At 52.5% G+C, this 10108-nt stretch overlaps 1 non-coding gene across 1 annotated transcript; it reads left to right on the forward strand.

Moving 5' to 3' along the window:
- Positions 1-9793: 9793 nt before the first annotated feature.
- On the forward strand, positions 9794-9866 carry TRNAK-UUU (transfer RNA lysine (anticodon UUU)). The gene has a single exon. It is a non-coding gene; the product is annotated as a tRNA-Lys (tRNA).
- Positions 9867-10108: the final 242 nt, after the last annotated feature.

Below are 10108 nucleotides of genomic sequence, written 5' to 3' on the forward strand. Positions count from 1 at the left end.
GCCAGAGAGCCTGGCGGTAGCCGAAGCCTGCCTTCAGGGAACGGTCCAGTGAGCTCTTTTGTCTGTTGTTGTTGTTTGCTAGATCGGAAACAAATTGAGCCACTGAAGTATGCCGACTTAGCTTTGGACGTCGTGCCTTCAAGAAAGACAGTGAAGGCTTGTGTACAAGAGACCGTGCATCTTTTCTGTCAGTACATAGAGAAAGGCGAGAACGTTGCCTTTGTTCTGAAGGACATTGGCATGCTCATTATCGAGGGGAAAGATGTGAAAATGAGATTTTACAAGGACTTTCTGAAAAGGCTGAATGGGACTAACAAGCTGCTAAAAGCTCTTCTCGGCGTAAGTTTTTTGCTTCTTTTTCATCTTCCAGTGCTGCTTCTAGTCATTTGGGAGTTCTCCCACAGGATGAGTGAGCGGATTTCTACTGGGCTGCCACAGCCTGTCTAGGTGCAGGAGCTAGACGTGGTCTGCAGCAAGGCCAGCGCTCCATGGCGTCCTTCGCTCACATTCAGTGTCTTGGCAACCCAGAGGAACCTTGGAAGACCTGTGCTGGCTGCAGGCAAAGATCCCTTCAGGCCAGCCTCCCACCCTGGAATCCTTCGGGAAATAGGGCAAGAACAGGGCAGGTCGCTCTGGTACTTCCCACCCTCCTCCCTCCCCGCTCTCCCTGCTAAGGAGTCCCTTGGTGCTAAGAGCATGGGTGATCTCCCTGCTTTTTGAAGCTGCTTCTACTTTGGTCCCATCTGGGAATGTGGGGCAGGGAGTCCAGCAGGTTCAATGTAAGTTTCTGTGTGTCCATTTGAAAACTCTTGCCTGATCCTTTCCATCATGAAAGAGCTGGTCTCATGGACGAAGCCTGTTGCTTCTTGCTCTTGTAGAAGCCCAGCAGCGTTATTAAGCTATTCTCAGCTTTCTGTGCTGCTTCTCTTCTTTAGAAGTGAGGAGTACTGTGAGTGAAAGAGAAGTTTCCGAGAGTTGTCTGAGAGCCACCTTCCCGCGTGAGCAGAAGAGAGGTTTGCTGCCTTTGTGGGCAAGGCAGTCACTGATTTCCTAGCCGTCCTCTCACTTGTCTCTGTCCCTGCTGCAGATGCCAGGGATGAGGGACTCTTTGCTCTTGGGCACCGAGACTGCTGCTTCTCAGACCCGCTCCGGCTGTGTCATCGTCTTTCCACAGTGAGTAGGTTTGGCTCAGCAGCCCCTGGCTGACCTGCAAGAGCTTCTCTGCTCATGAAGTCGCTTGAGACCAACTCTTTCAAGTGCCTGCATCCCATGCATGCTTCTCCTTACTTTGGACCGTGTGTGTCTTCACAAGGAGTAGCATGGAAGCCCAACACTTTCTCCAGCGTCCATTCTCTTTCTGTCGGGTTGAGATTGGGAAAAAGACAAGGAAATGAATTCTGGTATTTCCTCTGGGCTGAGTTTTACATGGAAAGCAGCTCTTAGAAAGTGGATCAAAGAGCAGATCCATTCAGGTGCTCTCTTGGTGCCATTTTCATGGGTCCTGTGAGTCTCGAGGGAATAGAATGTCTCCTGACTGCCTCCTTCCTGGGTACAGATGAGGGGTACAGAAGGAGGGATTTCTTGACCTCAGGGTAGCTGCTGCACAGTGGGTCTCTTGCAGAGCTCTGTCACGTGCCCAGGGCTGCAAAGTAACTCCATTAACGACCGAGAGGGTGGTGGTTCCTCTTTACAGGGGCACTGACACTTGACGGGGAGGCTGTGCAAGTGAGCTGGAGGGCTAGACTGGAGTCCACCAAGGTCTCGTCTAACTGGAGAAAAAGAAACCAGTCCCTTCTCCATGTGCACTGTGAATAAGAGATCAGAGGTGGTATCCGATGGCAGGAAGGCAGACTTATGCCCCACCAGGCGCTGGACTTTGTTTTACTGTGCCACCTAGTTTCCTCAAATAATCTACAAGGCTATTGCATCATCTGCTTTGGAGCTCTCTGGACTTGACAGTACCTCCAAAATGCCTCTGTGATGCGATCACTAATGCAAACTGTAAAGGGAATGTGTGCGTTCCTACTTCAGCCTGGTGCCATTGTCTTCCTTCCAGGTTTCAGCTTCAGACTGCGCCTCAGAGAAGAACCATGAAACCCACTGTGAAAGATGGTGCAAAGCCTATTCAAGAAGAAAAGGTGAAAAAAGAGAAGCTTAGCGATCAGAGGGTCAAAAAAGGTAATGTAACAGCTGACTCCTTACCGAGCTGTGTCCGTTTTCCTCTTGGCCGAACCTCTCAGGAAGCAGGGCCAAGGTTATAATGGGATGTATGGGATAGTCTAACAGACTTCCTGTGACTGTATTTCTCCCAGCATGGCAAATCTCTGGTGACTTGTTATGGACCAGGAGCCCCAAACTATCTTGCACCACCAACTGCAGTTAATAGTGGTGCTCACCCCACGAGCTGCAGTTGACACTGGTGAAGGACACTTCCTCACTGCACTCCATTCCTGAGCATACATTGCAAGCTGCTCTTCTGTTTAGCAGTTTGTGCACTCACAGAGATCAGACATTCTGCTCCTCTTGTGTGAAACTATTCCCCCCTAGAGGGACTTTCTTAGGTCACCATCTCCTCACAGCAAGCTGTCTTTTCCAGAGTACGGACCAGGTAAAGTTGTACACAAGCAATTCCCTGGAGAGCAAGTGAAGGAAGCAGTGGAGCAGAGAAAAAAGCCCTCTGCGCGGTGAGTCTCTTGTCAAAAGGCATGATGGTGAGGCTGTGCTGTTGTTCTGGTGCGAGTGTGAGGTGTCCTTTGAACACAACTGTCTGCATCAGCTTTGCAGCACTATGACCCCAGGTCAGGGCAACGTGTGTTTTCTTGCTGCGTGGCATGTACATAGTGGGTGTTTGTGAGACTTGTGTTGCTTGCATTTCTCTCCCGGCTCTACTTCCAGGACACAGCTCTTTCTGACAGCTAAAGGCAAGTTATGAATCCACAAGTTTGAGATCTTTTCCTTGGTCCCCTCAGAGGTATATGAAAGCATCTTTCTCTTTGATGAAACTGGCTCACAGTCCATAGACATTTTCATGAGCGTGCCGAGGGATCCAAAAGCTCTCAAATAGCTCCTGAACGGTGCAAGTGTTTGTCTGAGCTGTCTCCTGCTCTGGGTTACTGTTGGGGCTCAGGGAGAACTGACACAGGCGGGATTAAGCATGAAGCAGTTCTTTGCTATAGTTCAAAGGATGCTCCTTCACAGAGCTGTGCGGTGTTTTTTAGTTCACTAGGAGTCCGTCCCTTTCTACCGAATGCTGTGGCTTTGTGGCTGGCCCAAGTGAAGTGCCGCAGATAGACATGTGGCAAGCTTGCTTTTCTCACTGGGTCACTCCCTCCTCCTTTGAGGCCATCCACAAGAAATAGTCCCCTTTCCAAACCAAAACACACAGTACTGGAGGCCGTCCAAGAGTCTTTAATGCAATTGTCAGGACAGGGGAATGGTGAGTCCTGTCACCTCAAGGGAAAGTGCAAATCCTGGCCTTTCCTTTGCCAATGCCACTCTATGCCTGAGTGTTACAGGGCAGGGCTATCCCTCTTTTTCCTTTTTCATTGGAGCACAATTAAGACATTACAACCTAACTCTGCTGCACAACTACCTTCTGCTGCAGAAGCAGCTGCAGAGCTTGTGAGCCCAATGGGGAGAGCAAGCTACTGCTGAGCTCATACCGACTCTTCCTGCGGTGCATTTCAGCCGGCTGCCAGCAGTCCCAGGGTGCTCCCTGAAGAAAGAGAAAGGCAAGCAGGAACCAACTCCACCGGCCAAACGCAGAATCAAACTTCCCCTGTGTGACGGCTACCGGAGAGCCAGACAGGTGCGTGGTATGGATGTGTGTAATTACTGCGTCACATTTAACCATGGAGAAGCCCAGTTATGTGAGCACTGGTTCTGAAAAGACTCCTTAATGTGTGTTCACTGCAACCCTGGAGTACAGCTTTGGGATCTTTAAAAGGGGCAGGAGAGTCGGTATTTTTTGAGCATACGGTTCACATTCTGTAGCCTCAGGCAACACAGAAGGACACAGAAGAAATGTGTCAGGCATTATCTGTAGTGCAAAGGTAACTGCTAGGCTTTCATAGGAAAGCAAAGGGAGGTCATGGGTGTTTGGATCCTTGGTCAGAAGAGAAGGGCTTTTCAGGTGTGCCTTGATGAGCTTTACAGCAAGCCTCTGCTAGCAGAAAGCCTCAAGATAAGGGGCAGAAAATAGGGTAAGAATAGCGCCCCCTCCCAAAAGAAAAGCCACCAACTGAATTCTGCATGCTCTTGCATTCCTGTGGCCCTCTAGGAAACACATGACCTGGCCCTGCAAAGGGACCAACGCAATCACTGGGCCTCCTGGAGTGAAGAGAAGCGTAAGAAAGAGCGATCAGAGATGGCAGCTTTGAAAGCTAGAAGAGAGCGGGAAGAGCTCCGAAGGGCACAGGTACAGGAAGGATTGCAAAACATTTAGAGAAAGCAGTCTTCTCCTCCTGTGGAGGAGCTGAGCGTTGAAGGTGGCTCAAGTATCCCGAGTCGCAGGAGCACTGCTGCTACAAAATAGTGTGCCACGTGGCTCTGTTTTCCTTGCTTGCCTGCTCATTCCTGCAAGGGAGAAGCTGCCGAGAAGAGCTGCAGGACAGAAATGATTATCTGCTGTGGGGAGGGCATAAATTCATCATCCCTTCCTGGAACTTAGGCAACCCTTGCCTTCAGTGCATGTTGCAGAGACTGAACACAAGCTCTCCTGAGACTGCATGCAGAGGCAGAGCCCGTGTCGGGGTGGTGGTGTCTTTTTTGTTACTCTGCCTCTATTAGCGTGGTCAGCAGTATTTTTTCTTAACAATAAGGTCTGGTTTTGCAAGTCTAATATTTAAGAGGACTTCCTCCCAACAATACTGGGTTAAAAATAAGAAGGAAAGAAAGAAAGAAGGAAAGGAGAAGAGGAGGAGGAAGAAAAAGAAGAAGAAGAAGAAGAAGAAGAAGAAAGATTTCCATTGGCTGTAGAGTCAGCAGATGCCTTCTAGGCTGCTCAGTGATCCTCCTTCTGGTGGCCTCTCTGACTAAATGCATTTTCTTTTCTTTCCCTCGCTTAACAGTTGGGAAGTCAGGCAAGATGCCTGAGAGACTCTGTCATTGACGTGGTGGCTCTTGAAATGGAAAGAAAGAAGAACGTTGAATGGATCAGAGTGGACGAAGTAAGAACTTTTTTAGGACTGATGTTACCATACTGGTAATGTCTTTGTCAAAGCCGTGGCACCGCTTTCTAGCAGTGTGCGGAACAGGCCAAGACATGTGAGGAACTAGGCCCCTGGGTCAAGAAAAGACCCCGTGTGATTAAGTACTCATTTCTAGGATGACTGTTGTTGGAGGAGCAGCAAGACTGGCAGTGAGCACTGATGCTGAGGGTGAAGGCAGGGGCCACAAGGGATGCTTTAGGTCATTTGGTCTGACCTGCTGAATCCCCGGCAAGACTGCATGGTAGAGGTCTTGCTCTGTGAAGAGCTGGTCCTTCCCCTTGCTCCCGAGGCCTGGAGTGATCTCAGACTGCGAGGGAAGTGCTGGAGGGAAAATGCTGCGAAGCCTTGCTCGGACACAGACATAGCCCTGTGTGGCATGTTGAGGCTGTTCTGGTTCTGCAGCTACGGCTGCAGCGTTCCTGCCCCAGGGAAGCTGTTGTCACTGGGATGTCTGAGGGCAGAGCAGCAAAATAGTTGATGGGGCTGCAGGGGTCCTGTGCTCCCTGGCTTCTCTAGCGCTGAATTTCCAGTGTGTTGGAGTGAGGGTAGAGGCAAGGCACAGTGTTTTGTCTTATCTGTGTTTCAGCTTGAGCCAAGTCCTGGAATGCTCCCAGATATTGACCCTGACTTCTTCCGATTCCCAACTGACGATGCCTGACCAACGAGAAGCTGCCAGGAAGAACAGCTGACAAGCAGGAAATCCCACCTCTGCCAAAAAGAATGAGCAGGGGAGAAAAAGAAGACTTCACTCTTCAGTTCTGTAACAGAGAAAAAGGCAGAGGCTAAAGACCAAAGGCTGAGTGTGTGTGTGCTGGTTGCAGGGAAGGCCGGGGACAGTCAAGCGGTGATGCCCCACTGAGGTGTCAAGGATCCAAATCCCAGAGCCCTGGGGCTGGAAACAGCATCCTCTGGCTTCCTGCAACATGGGAGTGACCTGGGTTTGGCCTTGAGCCCAGGGGCCTCTCTGATGCCCCCAGCAAATGCCTGCACCTCATCCTGAACTGAAGAGACTGTGGGCACAACTGGGACCATGCTCACGGGGCTGGGGCAGGGTCTCAGACAGAGTGTACGTGTGTGTTTGGTGTGCTGCAGTGCTGCGCCTTTGGGGTGTGAAAGGGAGGACATGGATCCCAAGAGCAGGAGGTGGAAACTGAGCTTGAGGCAGCACTGGACACACATGGAGCAGAGCTGCAAGGCACCACCTTCCTTCACAGAAGAGCAGCAGGAGCTGGCACAGGCAGGCAGCTCCTGGGTGCACTGACCAACCCGAATGGGAGTTCTTAGTGCTCTGCAAGCACTGCCACTGCCAGGGAACAACCTCGTCCAGCAACGCAGCCCCAGGTGACTTTGGAAGCTCCTCTGCCAGGGGAGAGGTGCAAGGAAAGAGATTGTACTGTGGTACCGTCACTCTGCCAAGCTATGTCCTGGGCTCGGGAGTCTTTTACCAGATGTCCCTGGTCAGAAGTGCCTGGGCCTCTCCTCTGGGCAGGCTCTGGGGGACAGATGGCTGCTGCGCTTTGGCTTGTCCCTGGCCCCACTCGCTGAGGAGTAAAGACTGCATGGAGCTGCAGATGGCACAGCCCTTCGGGACAGCACTTCTGGGGCTGAGGGGTGGCATGCTGGTGTGGGATTCCCACTGCTGCTGTCAGTGTCCTCATTATTCAAGAAATGTGGCCAGCTTTTTCCTTGATTTTAGGTGTAGCCATGCACTACGGACCAACTGCTCAGCCTGAGAAAGAAATAATGTCTGTTGTATGACTCTTCAGGCAGGTCTAAGTTTCCACTATAATGACTGCGCAGCACCACCAAAGGGAGGATTGTCACGAATCCCAGCGGGTCAGTGGGTCAGGGAGACGGCTGGAGCAAAGCGCTGTGCAAACAACAAATCAAGGAGCCCCAATCTCTGTTTATGCACATGTTCCATGACCCGCTTCCACCAGGCTGTCACTTCTCACGTGTTTCTGGCGATGGCTGTGACCTTGCTGCGTATGCATCAGTGTGACTGCTGCATTCACTTTTCTCTTTCAGAATGACAAGTAAACTAAGCAAGCAACAAGAATCATTCCTGCCCTGGGCCAAATTGATTTTCTGTAGTTAAACTCTTAGTCCCCATAGCTGTAAGAATTAAATCCCCAGAGTTACAGTGTGATTACCTGTCCTTTCAGCTTTGTCATCTTTTGAAAACTACCTCTTCACCAGGAGGAGTGATGGTGCAGCTCCATACCCTGACACGTGATGTGCCGCATGAAAGGGACCTTCTGGATTTTTTGACAAGACCACAAGCAGAAGGGCCTATTTGCTGAGGTGCTCTTTGCATGACTACTTTGCAGATCATTGTTGGAGTATGTCAGATGGAGGAGCAGAGAGCGTGAGGACAGAGCTCAAGCAAGCGGAGCCTCAGAGGAGCTCCCCTCCGCACTGCCTTAAAGCAGAGACCTTGACAATGTTGCTTGCTCCTACGGGCTCTATTGCAGGGCTGGCAGGGTCTTCCAGTGCTCCTGCCACTGCGGAGGGGAGAAGGACAGGATTGATTCATGCTTCTGGTGTGTGAGGGCCCTGGGCTCTGCAGGAAGGGTGGGCCGAGGAGCCTTTGGCTCATGGAGAGTCTTTGAGGAGAGGCTGCTGGCTTGATGGGGTTGGAGTAGCCCTGAAACTCCTCCCAGGCCTGCAAGGCCGCCTTCCCTTGCTGCACTGCCAGAGCCAGAGGCAGCGCTGGCACCAGGGCTGGGGAGGGGCTTCCTTGGCCTGCGTAAGGAAATGCCCCATTCTGTGCCCTTTTTCAGCTGCAGGGGATTCACCTTTTCTGTCTCCAACATGTTTCCCGACAACTGCAAAACCCCACGGTGGGAAGGCGGCCAGGGGACCACGAAGGATGACCAAAAAGGAGGGATACTGCTGGTTCCTCTCTAGCGATATAAGGCAGGCACTGAATCGGGCAGCTCGGAAGGTGAAGACCCAGCAGGGGAGGAGCACTGTGTTGCTGTGCTAGGTCTCCCTCACGGCCTTCCCTTGCCAGTCCCAGGAGGCCAAGGGTCCAGCTTGCGTGAGAGTCCCAGATGCTCCTGCATAACTGTCTCGGCAAGCAGGCAGCCAGCTCCCTAGGGATGCTGAGAGGGGAGGGGGAGCCTGGCTACCGGCCATTCCCTGCTGCCACTCCTGGCTCCTCCTAACCACCATGGCATGCCAGCAGAAGCGGTGCACCTGGAAGTTCCACTTCCCCCACAGTTCTGAACAGGGCTGCATCTCGCAGTTCTTTGGGGAGTTCAGGTAGTTACCTGGTTGCTTGGGCTGGAGCCTGCTGTACTGCTGAATTCCCCTCCTGCTCCCTGCTGCCAGCAGTGGCCAAGCAGACTGGGAACCTGCCTGCTCTGCCCTGCAGTGACACTGCGAGTGTCCCTCCCAGAGACTGATCCTGCACACAGGCTCAAGTGCTGCCTCATTTGTCCCTTTTCTCCTACTCGGTGGCGCTGCAGCTGAGCGGGAGGGTGTGTGCTCCTGGCAATGCCTTGGCCTCAGCCCCCTGGGGTATTCAGGCTGATAAAAAACTCAAGTTGTGTTGCTCCTGCAGGGACCGGCTCTGCACTATGGCTTCAGCAACTTCATGTGTCCTCAGTGCAAAGACAGAGACAGCTTCCTAACAGAGATGTTGAGCCTGGGTATCTGAATCCCCATGAGGTGGCAGTGGGAGCTGCAGGCTTCTGCTCCCTTTGACCTTTGGCAGGACCTTCCTGAGAGCTTTCTAGCTAAGGCCAGGCTTGGGCAAGGTTTCGTCCACATGCCTGTGGCCTTGCTGTCTTTCTGGAGGCTGCATGGGCTGGGGCAGAGGGGAGGGGAAGCATTCTCTGGGAGACAAAGCCAGGCTAGCCTTGGTCTTCCCTTGAATGACAAGAGGAGGGCAGATGGTGGGTGTGCCCCCCCACAGACACCCCCTCGAGTCCAGCACCTTCCAGTTCCCCTGGCTCCATGGAGGGGAGGTCCCGTGTCCCAGCTTGCACAAGCACAGAGAAGGCAGTAGGGCCTAGAGTTCAGAGCAGGCATGCTGGATCCCGAACATCTCATGTCATCTGGTGGTGTAAGGGCAGCGGGTCTAAGAGGCTCCAGCTGAGGACGACGCAGGGCATAGGAGTTGGAGCCGAGTCATACTTGGAGCCAGTGCCTTTCATCCTGTCACTGGGCACCACAGGGAACATCCTGGTTCTGTCTTCTTCTCTACCCTCCACCAGGTAAGACAAGAGGCCCCCGGAGCCTCCTCTTCTCCAGGCTCCACGCTCCCAGTTCCCACAGCATGGGGTTACTCCTTGCCAGGTGTAAGGCTTGGCGTTTCCCTCTGATGAACTGCAGGACGTCCTCTGAGCCCACTTCTGCAGCCTATCACGACCCCTGTGCATGGCAGCAGTATCAACAACTGAAAGCACGTTTTGTATTGTCTGCAGGCTTGCTGAAGGTGCACTTGGTCCCATCATCCAGGTCATTAATGAAGCTATTAACCAGTAGTGGAGCCAGCAGAAAACAAGAGAAAGCCCTGCAAGCATCCCATCAGGAGCCATGGACTGCTGTGTGCCCATTTGGATTGCTTAACAGAAGCCTGGATAGCTCAGCTGGGAGAGCATCAGACTTTTAATCTGAGGGTCCAGGGTTCAAGCCCCTGTTCAGGCAGCAATCTTGCTGTTTACTCCATGCCTTCCCCTTTGCTCAACAAGTGGCACTCCCAAACCTGGGCAATGGCAGGTGGATCCTTAGAGCCATGAACAGACTGTTTGCATCCAACTCCTGTCTCCCGCAAAAGAGACCATCTCTCTCCTTCCTTCCTCCCTCTTGAGAAAAAACAACGGAAAGCATGTCCTGCTGCCCTGTCGCCCTGCCCTGCAGGGGAGCAGGAACCCCTCTACACAGGCAGG

The sequence above is a fragment of the Rhea pennata genome, chromosome 7 (genome assembly GCF_028389875.1).
Source record: "Rhea pennata isolate bPtePen1 chromosome 7, bPtePen1.pri, whole genome shotgun sequence".
Lineage (NCBI taxonomy): Eukaryota > Metazoa > Chordata > Aves > Rheiformes > Rheidae > Rhea > Rhea pennata.